The 13,351-nt window shown below is 37.9% G+C and overlaps 1 protein-coding gene and 1 long non-coding RNA gene across 4 annotated transcripts in view; both read left to right on the top strand.

Annotated features, from left to right (window-relative positions):
- The window catches only part of LOC106793760 (transcription factor SOX-5), a 200,436-nt gene that overhangs the window by 118,442 nt on the left and 68,643 nt on the right, over positions 1–13,351 (top strand). The window lies entirely within an intron of this gene.
- On the top strand, positions 1,521–6,411 carry LOC106793762. The gene is made up of 3 exons (XR_001382460.1): positions 1,521–1,561; positions 5,897–5,990; positions 6,154–6,411. It is a non-coding gene; the product is annotated as an uncharacterized LOC106793762 (long non-coding RNA).

Genomic DNA, 13,351 nt, shown 5'->3' with positions numbered 1-13,351 from the left:
CTCATGCAAATATTCCATTAATAATCTATTATCTATAAATATGAATATAATATAATAATCATTTTTCTTTTTCAAATATTTAAATACACACCAATGAATACAAACAATATATCTATATAAAAATTAAATCACAAAACAACAATTTCTATTATTTAATTATTTAACTTATTGTAATATAACAAGAAATAAATCAATAATAATTATCTGAAATATGATTATTCGATCGAGTTGACGAGAATAGGGCGTTGTGCGGGGGAGGAAGGATTTCCGATGTTCGTTTCAAGAGATTGCTTAATCGTGCATCGTATTCTTCAACGTATTCGAGAAAATGTGAAAAGAGAAAGAAAAAGAGAAAAAAAGAGACAAAGAGAGAAATAGTGGTATGCACGAACGATAGTCAGCATAATTGAGCTTGGACAGTCGAGTGGATCGGGTGCTCTCTTGAAGCCCAGCTCTTCGCTTGGCCACGCTCGGCCCCATTATTCGGCGATGCCGTTAATATGGACCACGTGTTTTGAATGACGATGCCAGGAAGGCACATACACACACACTTACACACACATATATATTTATATACATTTCATCTCCCTCTTTCTCTCATTCATTCTATTCGAAAAGGGAGAAGAAACTACGTTGAGTGTGTTGTGATTCGTAGTAGAGAGGAGAGACCGGACACCGAAACGCGTAAATTCCCTTATGTTCGACCTTCGACACTCCCCCTTCCCCCTCCTACACCCCTCACCATCATCCCCCTACCCCTCTTCCTGCTCGTTCTCCTCGACAGTTCCTTAACCATGTTCTCCTCTACCGAATCTTCTCGTTCTGATCTTCTTTCTCTTTCTCGGCTTTATTCTGAAAGGCAAAAGCATCATCACCTCGATGAACAAGATCTTTGCTCGGACGATTCCGCGTCAAACAACAGTCTCATTGTACTACGATCCAAAGTCTCTCTTTCTCTCTCTCTCTCTCTTTGAACGCAGACGCTTCTAATTCTGGCACATGTCTTCTCTTTTTATATTCTTATTTCTTTTATTCTCCCTCTCTCTCTCTCTCTCTCTCTTTCTCTCTCTGTATATATATATTTCTCTGTTCTTACTGTTAAAAGATTATACAAGAGTACCATCTAAGAGATTCGTTTATATTATATTAATATAATACTTTGTTAATGTCGTGTCATTATAACGAATATCATTGATATATATTTTTTTTAAATAGAATATTTCTAATATAAAGAAACAAAATATTTATATATATATATAAATAAATAGTAGTAGCACGGTAATTATTTCGTTTTTTCCTAGAGAAATATAATATCATTCGACGAGGATCGTTTCGCGTCGAGACGGCGTTACGACGTAACGACATTAACCTGCCAATAATATCGGCAGAGAAAAAGAGAGAAAGATAGAAAGAAAGAAAAAAAAAAGAAAAAAGAAGGGTCTGCGCACGTTCGTTGGACGAGAAAGGACGACGAGGAGGAGACTCTTCGGGCTCCTGGGCTTTATCTACATCGGGAAAGTCGAAGACAGATGGGAAAAGGGAAAATCATTCCTATAGAAAGGTTAATAATAATAATCATAATAATTCTCTTCTCTTTTCACGACGTCTGTTCGGCACTGCCTTTTCATCGGAACATGAATGGGTCGAACGAGTTGAGCCACATCCTCCCCCACTCTAGCTACCCACCCTTCTCTATCTCTTTCTATCTATTTATCTATCCCTTTCTCTCTCTTTCCTTCAGAAACAGCTCCCTTTTTCCCCAACTCCGGTGCCGCCGCCTCCTCCTCTTCCTCCTCCTCTTCCTCCTCCTCTTCCTCCTCCTTCTCTTCCTCCACCGCCACCGTTTCGACCCTCTTCCGCGCATCCTCCATCCTCCTCCACCTTCCCTCCCCGTTCACCTACCTCGAGCCACGGTGTGCCAACGAGGAACACCCACCGGAGGAGAATCCTGGCCACGATTGTGCGATTCCTAGGATTCCACAAATGGGAATGAACGCGACCGTCTTACGATATTCCCCACCCACCTCCGCCCCCTTTTCTCCTTCTCCTTCTTCTTCTTCTTCTTCTTCTTCCCCTTTTTCCGTTCTTTCTTCGACTTCCTTTTTACGTATGTAGATAGATATGGTATAACTATAAATATATATTTGACTTGATTCGTTTCTTCCTTCCTTCCTTCGTTCGGCTAATAAAAGATTTTTAAAACAAATTTATATACTATATTTTCAATATATCTCATTCGCAATGATTATTATCTCCGTTCTAAAAATACCTCGCGAATTTTTCTAATTATTCATTTTCTAACGATCGTAACGTACAAATAGTACCTACCTACCTACCTACCTACCTACTTTTCGTTATCGATATATGATGATGGATTGATAAAGGCACTTGGAATCGTAATCCATGGATCGAGCTTGGTATAGACAAAAAGATAAAGAAAAAAGGAAAAAAAAAAGGGCAAAGAAAGAAAGAAAGAATAAGAGAGAAAAAGTGATAGAAAGAGAAAAAGAGAATTCTCACGAGTAAGCCGAAAAATTTTTCGAGAGTACGTAGATCTGTAGTAATTTGTTTAGAAAGCCAAACGGGATATCCCTTTTATAAATACGGACGAGCGAGAAATCGCTCGTTATAGCGCGCGCGTGGCGTATAGTGATGGCGGTAAGCAATACGGCAAGAGCGTAAATCGAAAAGAGGGAATCATCATGCCGAATAGAAAGGGACCTTCGTCAGGACGGAGCGAAAACCGTGGCCTGCCTGCCTGCCTGCTTGCCTGCCCATGCACGTGGCCCATCGATGCATACGCATGGAAAGAGAACACGAGTAAAGGAGAGAAAAAGGATAGAGAAAGAGAAGAGGTCTCAAAAAGAGACATAAGAGGAGGAGACGGAATAGAAGCTGGAAAGAGACGAGCAGAGAAAGAGAGAAAAAGAGAAGGAGAGGATAGAGGAGCATAAAAAGACTCGCTCCTCGAATTTGCTCTCGGAACGGTGTTCTTCCTACATACATATATAATACACACATATATATATGTATACGCACGATGTGCAAGAAACGACACACGAACTAACGTATGTATGCATACATATGTATGTCGGCGGTCGTATCTCCTCAGTTCTCTTCATATATATATGTATATATATATATATATACGATTCTCTCGTCGCACTATCCTCTTCTCATCTAACGAGTTTATACGTATGCGCGTGCGTATTCTTGTGTACACGACTACAAATACGGTTGGTAATACGTAGAAACAAGTATGTTGAGAAGCAACGGGCACATTATATTGGAAAGAGAGGAGAAAGATGATGCATCTTCTTTCTATCTATGTATCCGGTAGCACGGTGCAACTACGTACGTGCAGCATAACGTAATCCAATCAAATGCCAAAGTGGATCGCAACAAAAAGAAAGAAAAAAAAGAAAGAAAGAAAGAAAAAGAAAAAAGATGAGGGAAAAAAACGGAAGAGGAAGAAAACGATGATCTCTTCTATCGCTGGCCCGTCGAATTTCAATATGGAGCCGGATATGCCTGGATAACTACCTATCCCACGTAAAGGTATTCGTACGTGCGATATGAAAAGTACAAGCCCAACGATCGTGTACGCGAGAGACGACGGTGCCTGCCCTCCCGTCGACATTTGAATGCCAGCCCTTTCCCTCTCCCACTAACCCTCCCACCACCTCACCCCCCCTTCACCCTATCTCTCTTTTCTCATCCTCCTTCTCCTCCTCTTTACCCACCAACGCCAGTTCCAAAGCCGATATAGTCGCCCTCTCGAATCGGTCTGCTCGTCCTCCAAGTACCACCCCGTTCGTTCCCTTACTCTTCGTTCGCGTCTCGCTTCCATCCGCAACATCGATGCGAATAATGTTGCCAGGATTTATTATTCGCCCTTCGTATATATATATATATATATATATATATATATATATATATATATATATATATTTCCTTTTTATTTTCATCTTTGATATATCCGTTAGAGATAGGAGGAGATACCTTTATATTATGCGTATATATGTATCCGTACAATACATACGTAAATATAACTTTGATTGAATTGAAATAACGAGACGTATCTTCTCCTTCTTCCGGCGTCTGCAAATTTTTTATTACACATATATGTCTTCTATATATCTATATCAGATTATTTCAACGAATTGTATAAATTAATTCTTCATTCGTGCAATTATTTATAATAATTATTTTCACTTGTAAACTTTGATATTTATTTATACGTATAACAAAATGATCAATTTTTTTTTAATTTTTTTTTATTAGGATTGATAATAGGTTGTCTATTATTCATGTCAAAATAGGTTTTACACTCGTGAGAAAAACAGTCGGATTATATAGACGTTGAAGTTCGCGCTTAGATCTCGCATGTTGTAGATACTTATCTCGAACAAACGATAAAACGTATTTACACATTACGCAACGCGATCTAACTCAACTCGCTATGAGATAGCAGTTACAATAATCGGGGACAACGATCGAGAAAGGGTACCAATGAACTAACAAAGAAAGACAGAGAAAGAAAGAGAGAGAAACAATCCTAGGATCGATATTTCGAACGAATGTAAATTCAAAGAGAAATCTTTCGTATTTCGCGAGGGGTTTAATTCGTTCAAATTTACGATCTTCCTTATTTTTATGATTATATTACGCAATTCATAATAATGTAACTATGTTAATTATATCTTTTATTTCTCACACGTTTTAATATGATTATAATTTTTTACATCGTTATTATAAACGATGACTTTGATACTTGTTAAACCTACTCTCTTTTCCTTCTTCATCGAATCACCCATTTAAACTTAGCATTCACGATCGAATTAATTATTTATATTCGTGCATATAGATTTAAATAAGATTATTATTAATCGTATCTAGTTATAAATATAAGAATCGATTAACATTTCTCGAGACGTTCAAGAAATAAACGAATAAATCTGTCATCATTAGAAAAAATTATATCAATTTCTTCTTTCACTTCTCATGATACAAAAAAAAAAGAACAAAATGAAAAAACCAAAAGAAACAGAAAACCCACCAACGAGTTTTATCTCCCCGTTTTATCGTCTCATCGTTGATTTTTTCGCGCGAAAAAGAGGGTTGAAGAAGGAAGGGGGTGTAGTTTAGAGAGAACGAGAGCTTTGTGCTAAGAAAAGGAGAAAATTCGGCTATTTAAAGACCGATAACACTTCGAGATCGTGAAAACGTCTAAAGATTCTCTTTTGCTAAAGAAAAAGAAAGGGGTTGGTTGAAAGAGAAAGAAAGACTCGGGAGTTATATCTTTCAGGGATAACGAAGGAGGGGGTGGGGTGGGAGGGGGAGGACGACGAGGGGTTGATGCGTTTTTGTCGACGCCAATGTAAGAAGAAGACACTTCCCCCACCCTACTTTCTTATCTATCTCTTTCTCTCTTTCTCTCACTCGGTTTTCTTTCCACGAGGTAGAGCATTTAAGAAGGGCACACCCTTCCATCGTTCTCTTCTTTTCGATCTTTCTTCCCTTTCTTCCCTTTCATTGCTGAGCCGACGCCACCACCTTCGTTGACGTCGTCGTCGTCTTCATCTTCATCTTCGTCGTTGGTTACAGGAAGAACAGAATAAAGAGAAAGAGAGAGAAGGAAATAAGGGGTGGGAGAAGTATCGCGCAAAGGGCGTAGGCTTCTCGGATGAGAAACGTGTTTGTCAATAGCCTGTTAATGCGCTAAGCCATTAATCATTGCGAGTGTTCGCTCCTGTCACCGCAAATCTAAACCATCCAAGCAAGTCCCCAATCCCCTCACCCCGCCACCACCCACCTCATCCCGCATATACCACCCTGTACCACCACCACCACCACCACCACTCTTCGTCATTCCAGTTTCTCTCTTCTGTAATAGAAGAAGAGTAACACGGGACCGTTCTCTCCTGCCATCGTTGAGAGAAGAGAAAAGCTACGAACCAATGGAATACCGAAGAAATTTCAGTAGAAGGGTAGGAGGGTGTCTATTTATTTACGTATTTATATACTTACACATTTATACGCAATCTATCCACATACGTATATGTAGTTATATATATATATACATTTGTATAAGTACCTCGAAATACGCACGAGAAACGTGGACGAAGGTTTGACGACGTGTTTTCCTTCTAGATATGGATCTTTCGTCTCCCTTTTGAGACTCCTTTGAGGACGTTCATCGAATCGAACATAAATGCAATTACCGAAGGGATCGAACCTATACTAACTAAGCGACTACTACTACTACTATTACAACTACTACTACTACTACTACTACTACTACAACCACAACTCTTATTATATCGATGAGTCTTCGTTTTAATTCGCTCGGTACGGACGACCGATTGGACCAGGACGAATATCAATGGGAAGTAATTCGCGAGATGGGTGGTATAGGTGTGTGTATATATATATATATATATATATATAATAAACTTTGTATTCTGAACTCTATTTCACTCGTCTCAATTCAGTATTCGATCGTGGGCGCTGATCTAATTCCATATCTATTCCACCGATACATAGATATAATATCTACCTACGTTACGTATACATATATTTATATATATATATATATACATATATGTATGTGTTTGTGTTTGTGTGTGTATGTTAGACAGTATATGAACAAACTCTCTCTCTCGCCAACAACTTCCCTCGAATCGCGGAGATTTCATTCGAGGAAAATATAGAAACGGGTGCTGCTACTCTTTGATCTTTCGTTAGGCTTGCGATCTTTGTTGTTGGTTTGTAACTATCGGGAACGTCTTCTCGTGCGTTGATACGGTGGCCCACGTAATAATATCGCGTCGGAAGAGAGAATGAGAAAACTAAAGAAAGAGATAGAGAGATAGAGATAGATAGAGAGAGATAGATAGATATATATATTCGCTCTCTGAAATAACCATACGCTCTCTCCCTCTCTCTCTCTCTTTCTTTCTCCCTCCCTCAAGTGTTTGGAGAGATGATCAGATGAAGCAGTTTCTATGCGGTAGAGAAAGACGGGTAAACTCGAAGAAACGTGTGAGAGTTAGAAACACAGAGAAAGAGAGATAGGAAAAGGGGTAAGAGAGGAGGAAGATGGTGGATGAGATGAGGAAAGAGGTAAGAGGATGGGAGGAAGCAAGAAAAGGAGAAGAAGAAGAGAGGCTCTCTCTCTCTCTCTCTCTCTTTCTCTCTCCGACTATTTATAGTACTTGTGTGTTCGTTTCGGGATGACTTTGGGTGCTGCACGAATCTGCCACGGTGGAAGGCATTATTATGGTAAACCAACCGACGGCGCTCCGTTTATTATCTCGGAGTTTATTGTGCTTCCGCGGCCGATTAACTCGTCTAGTCTTGAGATCGGAACCGCACGTGAAACTTCTTCGTTGTATATTAGTGGTAGTATTAGTAGTAATAGTAGTAGTAGTAGTCCTCGTCTTTCACTCTAATTCTCTCGGCAAGACTCCGATTGGGCTGGGTTGGGCTGGGCTGGGCTGGGCTGGGCTCGTGCGCGGCACGCCGCATCTTGAATTGTTTCTTCCCTTCCATTATCATCATCTTTTGGCTAAAAAAAAAATGAAAAATAAAAAAAAATAAAGAGAAAATAAGAGATAAATAGAGACAGGACAACAAGGAGGTTCATTGTTTCGAAATATTATTTCTTTCATAAATTACTTATCAATGGAACGTATTATAATATTTTTGATATATTTTCATCATGAACGATCAATTTTTGGTTAATTATGTTATTTTGGAATAATAATTCTTCGTTTTTCTTTTATTTGTATTAACATTTTTATACAATGACTAGCTTTATTTAATATTCGGATACCATTGTTTTTCTTAAATGCGATTATACCAATATACTTATTTATAATTAAATTAAGGAATACATAGTTTACATCAAACAGTACACCTTTTTCTAATTATCAAAAAAACATATATTGGTTTTATTTATTCAATTCTTTAATTTATCCTTTTAAGGAAATTTTGTATAATATAATAAATCTAATTCCCAATACAATCTTCACATTTTTCTATTTTCTTCCCCTTTTTCGAAATTAACAAATAAACGATCGTTCGAATGGGAACAAAATTTTCATTGGTATCGGATTCTATCAACGTGAGAGAGAGAGTATCGTATTCAATGGACCAACTACGGAAATCAGCTTATTGTTTTCTATGGTTCGTTGCGGCGTAACGAATACCGAACGAGATGGAAGGAAAATGAAAGGGGTCGAGAGAGAGGAAAAGAGACGAATAAAAAACAGAGAAAATGAGAAAAAGAAATAGAGAAAGAGAGAAAGAGAGAGAAAGAGAACGAAGAGCCAGTAATAATAGCCACACGCTTACTCTTCTAGCAACCAACCGACGACCGTTCGTTCGTTTACTCGCGTGCCGTTTTCTCGCTTCGACTTTATGAAATATCATCGCCATTCTTTCCAGCCTGACTGATTCACTCACTCACTCACTCACTCACTCTTTGCTGCAACGGGACGGGCTTTCATTCACGAACGCAAACGCGCACGAGAAAATGAGAAAACACCATTGCGATAGAACGATTCAACACACCGATATACGGTCACTTTAATTGCTGCTCTTTACTTTCGATATACAAGGGGCGGGGCAGGGGAACTCCAGGGGGAGGGGAAAGATTCCTTTTTTATATTCTATTTTAATTACAAAAAGATTTTTGAACAAAAGTATATATGTATATATAATTCAAATGTATAATCTTAATTGTCAAAGTTTAAAAACAACAAAACAACAAAGTTTAAAGATCGAGTTGCTGATGAAGTCCCAAGTAAGGGACGAAACGTACAACTGGTTAAAAATAAATTGTTCCTAAGATTTAACAACCGTCCAAAATTCCCTTTGAGACTTATATTAATAATATTTAATTCTGGACAAGAATATTGATAATTAAATTTAAAAACAAAGTTTGTTCATCAAGGTTCAGGTAAATATATTTTCAATTTTTCGTTCATAATTATCTTAAGAAATAATTACATATTGTAACATTTTTAATTACCCTTGACACATTTGTTACGGTATAAGTATTTTTTCTTTTTATATATATATATATATATAACTACATTATAATTAAATTTAATTATTTTAAAAGAGAAAATTCTCGTGCATTTAATTGGAGAGAATATATATTTATCATAGAAAATAATAGCAAAAAAACTATCAACGTAAACGTCGATGAGAGGAGCGGTTTGCTCCCCATATAATGTACCTAATTGCATAACCGGAGTTGGCATAATCGTTCGCGTGTCAAAAGCCTACTTACGTTGTTCTAAAGAACGATACGCGATATTCAAACGATAAAGTTGTGTGAGAGCGGAAACGAGAAAAGCATAGAGAGGATAAAGAAAGAGAAAGAGAGAATGAGAGAAAAGTTAAGTGAAACAAAAGATTTTCACGCTGATAATACCTCCTCTTCGTTTTAACATGGAGGATACTAATAAAAGACTAGAAGGAAGGTCGGCAAGTTTCGCACGCGTTCACAATTCTCAAATAAAAACTGGTAACACGTGTATTGTTCATAAATATTCATAAATATACCAATACATACAATTAGTATTTATGTATGTATATTAATAGAAGTTATATATGCTTAGTTATAATACGTTATATCTATTAATATTTATTTTATCTAAAAGTTACACAATAATATAACATTGTCGCGTCGTATATTTTAAATGAAAAAAAAAAAAAAAGAAAAAAGAGAAAAAGAAACAAGTCCGAAACGAAACGAAACGATCGATCGAACGATCGATCAAGCATTTAATTATACCGTCTTAAAATTTCTATCCTCTAAATGTCGAATAATCAAATCAATTCATTCATACGTTGTCACGAAAACCACCACGCGAAACGATTAAATTCGATCGCGAGAGTAAATTCGAGTGTTCCTCGAAACGATGCTAACGATCAAGTTGGAAGAGACAGACTAGTGATACACGTCGATCGTTCGACAAGATCGTAATTCAAGCCCACGTTTACTTGACGTATTGGCATTTAAATATCTCTATCTTTCTCTCTTTCCCTCTCTCACTCTCTCTCTCTCTCTCTCTCGTTATCTGTTTTTCTCTCTCGATACTTAATCGAATCATTATACGGAGCTCACTTATACCATGATTTTAATTATTCTCCGAGCGGACACCTGTCACGTTCTATCTATCTCTCTTTCTCTCTCTCTCTCTCTTTCTAACACACACACATACATACATACATACACACACACACTTTGACGTGTGCTATTTATATGGGCGTTTAACGGTGAACAGTTCGCGGCACGCTGTTGGACATAGCGGTGGCTCGCACTACTCACCGCGAGTTTGACACACGATGGTTCGAACGTGCGCCCAGCCACGCGTCCATTTCCCCCTCTTCGATACCTTTCATCTTTCTCTCTCTCTTTCTCTTTTTCTCTTCCTGTTTCTTCCCACGCCAGGAGGTCGGTAACGCACCGATGCACCGACGATAGACGATCCCGGCGTGCTTGCTTTTTAAATTCCAATCTGTTTCTCTTTCTCTCTCTCTCTCTCTCTCTCTCTCTCTCTCTTCTACAACATTAAATTCTATCATTTAATTACACGAATAAATAGAATCGTAAATTGATATTAGAGAAACGATATTCTTATATATATTCATTTATTATTTGATTTTTTTAGATTTAATGTTATTATATTTGTTTAACAAAAGGTAGAAAAAACAATATTGGAGGATACTTTGTATATATTCGAGGAAGAAAATATTCAATGAGAATGATTATTATCGATGATAAAAATTCATCGTTGTTATTAAATTTTCTTATAGAAAAGATGAAAATATATATATAAATACGCGTGTATAATAGGCATTATTAAACGATAGAATATTTAACGGTTATATTTAACGACCGTTAAATATTTTCATTCGTCGTTTATGCGAACGATCATCCATCCCATTTCGATTTATCTAATTTTCTCGTCTCGCGAGCACGAGGGAAGTAGTCGCTATTTTAAAAAGAGGGGATAAAGACCCGGTGGATACACGACAGTCGAAGAAACAAATCATTAACGGGGAATGGAGGAAAAAAGGCAGATACGAAGTCTCCCGTTTACGCCTTAGAGTAGGGATACGGATGAAACGGGTTGTTTGAAACCAGGGAAATAGAGAAAAGCCGACAAAGGTTTTAACACTATTTATAATCGCGTAGGCGAACGATCTTCTTGGTGGACGACCCCAAACGGGGGGGTAGGTAGGGTAGTGACGAGTTCGAGGAGTACGAATGTATGCGTATATATGTATAGATGGGGGTGAGGGTGGGGAGTTGGTGCTCAACGAAGAACAGGGCGATATATTAATAATGGGAGCAACAAAGCGAGAAGGAAGAAGAATAAGAAAGAAGTGGAACAAAAAAGGAAGGAAGGAAGCGAAGAGGGATGAGCCACGTCGGTCGGGCTCCCGTCTTCCTTTCTCTCTCTCTCTTTCTCTCTTATTCGGTCTCTTTAAGTTCCTGATCTAAATTCGTCCCAAGCCCCGTTGCAACCGTTTGGCTTAAGGCTAACGGTTCGTCCGGTGTCTCTTTCTCTTTCTCTTACTGTGATCGCGACTCTCATTCATGAGGAGTAGAAGAAGAAGAAAACAAGGAGGAAGGATGAGGGTAGGTTGAGAATGTTGAACAGAGAGAGAGATAGATAAAGAAAGAAAGAGAAGAGAAGAGTGCGCCGGAAACGTTGGCGAGCCAGTATGTTCATTCACAAGCGTGGCCAGGACGTTGTCGTCGTCGTGGTCGTCTTCTCTACCTTCTACATTTTCTTATTATTATTCTTCTTCTTCTTCTTCTTCTTCTTCGTTGTCGTTGCAAGGCTCGGCATCGCGGACGATGTCGTCTTCTTCTTCTCGTCGTTTTCCAGTAAGAGCAAAACGTTCCGACGCCACCGTCGTCGTCTTCGTCGTCTTCGTCGTCGCCAAACATAAATCTCGTCTCTTTCTTTCGCCTCATACTCTTCTCCATCCCTTTTCTTTCTGTTGGTACACCCACTATTAGAAACGCTTTCCTCCTACTCAAGCTACTCGTACTCGGCAATGCACGAACATTACGACAACGTACGTGTATATAACATTCATTGTTCTTGTCTGCTTCTCTGCTCTACTCTGTTCTGTTCTGCTCTGCTCTGCTCTGCTCTGATCTGCTCCCGCACACCGACACAACTGGTACCGGAATAGAATGGTATCCCGAACTAACTGTGCCCGCACAGTTAATACGCTCCCGCGCAACCAAATGCCACGTAGCGGACGTTGAAAATCGCGATCCGCCCTGCTTCTAAAATCGCATACATGAAAAGAGTTTTTCCTTTTTTCTTCTTCTTTCTTTCTTTCTTTTTTTCTTTTTATTTTTCTTTCTTTCCCTTTTAAATTCCAACTTTATTCTCTCGATACGAAATACACACTCTAATATTGTACTTATTAGTATTTAATATATCAAATAGAAGTAGATATTTTGTGTGTGTAAATGTTTTATTACAATTTTCATACCGAATGTATTTAATATTTACGTTTCTATTTTATAATATTATATATTATCTTAATACGTATAAGGAATACAGATTTCTCGCGACTTCTGTATTTCTATAGATTACAAAATATCTTTATTTTAAGAATCGTTTTGTCCTTAAAAGAAGGGTGCAAGGTACAAAAGTTTCCTCTTTTTCTTTGGGGGCATTATTTGGTATAAATATATCACAGTCGCAGGGGAATGGGGGGGGGGGAACGTGTAGTCCCCAGTTACTATAAAGATGGTTTAGTAGTCGAGAAAAAAGATTAAAACGATGAAGAAGAGAAGAGAAAATATTTTATTTTAATTTTATTCCGAATATATTTAACATTTACTATTCCTATCTATTATGTATCTTAATCCATATTAAGAATAATTACAAATCACGAATTTATGTATATTTCTATAGATACATATTACATTTTGATCGTAAGATAGTCGAAAACGAGCTCCTCGGCAAGTGTCGTAAATAATCGTTCGCATTGATTTACCGAGCACGAAAGATTTAACAGAAATATATTTGACGTTTACGGACAAATACGATGAAAATCCACGAACAAGTAAGAAGAGAATTCTCGTTAAAACTTATTCCGACCATTCCCTACGAACCTTCTCGCTTTTTCTTCCTTTCAATTTCTTGACACCACAATGCCGATCCTTATTGAGAGTACATAAGTTAAAGTTAAAAAAGGAAAAATTAAAGGTACGCTTATCTCTCTTTACCAGAAACGGGACAAGATTTTCTCTCTCTCTCTCTCTCTCTCTCTCTCTCTCTCTCTCTCTCTCTCTCTCTCT

This window comes from Polistes canadensis, unplaced genomic scaffold (genome assembly GCF_001313835.1).
Source record: "Polistes canadensis isolate GaletaPanama2010 unplaced genomic scaffold, ASM131383v1 scaffold_18, whole genome shotgun sequence".
Classification (NCBI taxonomy): domain Eukaryota; kingdom Metazoa; phylum Arthropoda; class Insecta; order Hymenoptera; family Vespidae; genus Polistes; species Polistes canadensis.
This window is presented reverse-complemented; position numbering and strand designations above follow the sequence as displayed.